At 38.5% G+C, this 1,528-nt stretch overlaps 1 protein-coding gene across 1 annotated transcript in view; it reads right to left on the reverse strand.

The window, feature by feature from the left end:
* LOC107596541 (unconventional myosin-X-like) overlaps positions 1 to 1,528 on the reverse strand; it is a 72,889-nt gene that overhangs the window by 32,845 nt on the left and 38,516 nt on the right. The window lies entirely within an intron of this gene.

Below are 1,528 nucleotides of genomic sequence, written 5' to 3' on the forward strand. Positions count from 1 at the left end.
CCCCCCCCCCCCCCCCCCAAAGTAAAGTTCACATTACGGGCTGAATCTGTAGGGTTGTTACTCTCTGTAATTAGTAATAAGTCTTTAAACATGCCTTAAGTGCGAAGTTTGAAAACAATGGATGTCTTTCCTGATTTATAGCTGAGATTGGATCCAATACAGTGACCCCAATAAGTATTTGGACACTTAAGTCACATTTAAACCACCCATTCCCAACAAAGAAGTACCGTATTGACCCGAATATAAGACAATGTTTTTTTCTTGGAAATACATCTGAAAAAACGCGGTCGTCTTATATTCAGGGTCTAGACTTTGACATGTCAATAATACACCCACAACAATAGGTGGCGCCAAATACGCATAAAACGAGTGTGCCATGAAATACGTAATGTAATGCGTGTTGTAAAGATCGCGAGTAAAAACAAAAGAAAAAGAAAACCTTACAGCTGCATGAGTCATGACTGTCACGTTAGCCTGATGGGACCAAACTCCCTTTGTGATTTTAAAACATAAGACAGTACCCAGATTTGAAGACTACAGTAAGATTTAACTTCTACTGTTAATAACATTTTGGTAGGCTACTATTAGATGGATAGCCTAAATGTCCTAATTCAATAATTATTATTTTTTTTAATGGTATATCAAAAAGTGTATATTTTTTAAATGTGATTGTTGGTACATTTGACCAGTTTTTACCGTACTTTCAAAACAAAAATTAAAATAGGAAAAATATGCAATATGAAAATAATTGAAGGCAAAATGTGTTTTACTGAGAAAAAACAATATTTGTTTTTTAAAAAGCCTTTTTCCAAAAGGTACATCTGGAAAAAGGGGGGGTCGTCTTATAATCAGGGTCGTCTTATATTCGGGCCAATACGGTAATGGAACTTGTTCATATTAAATGTGATAAACTACACTGGTGCAAGACTACACATACAGACTGTGAGAAATGACTTTACACAGTCAATCCACTAAAACTGGCCTACCAATTCATTTTGCAAAAGTGATGAAAAGTGTGGAAGATATTTGCTTCTGGAGTTTCAGTTCAACTCATAAACCCAGAAATAACCCTGAGCTGCTATTACTGGATTACAGATGGAGAGAAAGTTAATACCCGCAAATTAGACTCTGCTATTCCTAAGAACGCCAAACTCCCGTCTATTGTATCAGCAACACTATAATTCATCAGTCAGAGACACTTCTGCCTGATTCTGAACAGTGTGCTGGCTCCATCAGAAAGACCTGAAAGAATGGCTGTGTGCGCAGGATACGGCCAATGGCAGCTGGTCTTGACCACTGTGTTAATGCCTTATGGAGAAAGGAATAAGGGCCTCCATTAAGACGTGGCACTGCTTTATGACTGCTGACACAGGCTGGAGTTAGTGGCCATTGTCTTTGTTCATGAAAAGATTGCTTGTGTGTTTCTACCAAGTCGGTCACAAAGGCTAGGGTCCGTTCTACATGCTAGATGAGATTTATGGGATAATGTGGGTTGGGGTCTCTTTATTCTTCGCATGCATACACCCCC

This window comes from Sinocyclocheilus grahami, unplaced genomic scaffold, assembly GCF_001515645.1.
Source record: "Sinocyclocheilus grahami isolate Dianchi unplaced genomic scaffold, SAMN03320097.WGS_v1.1 scaffold220.1, whole genome shotgun sequence".
NCBI classification, from domain to species: domain Eukaryota; kingdom Metazoa; phylum Chordata; class Actinopteri; order Cypriniformes; family Cyprinidae; genus Sinocyclocheilus; species Sinocyclocheilus grahami.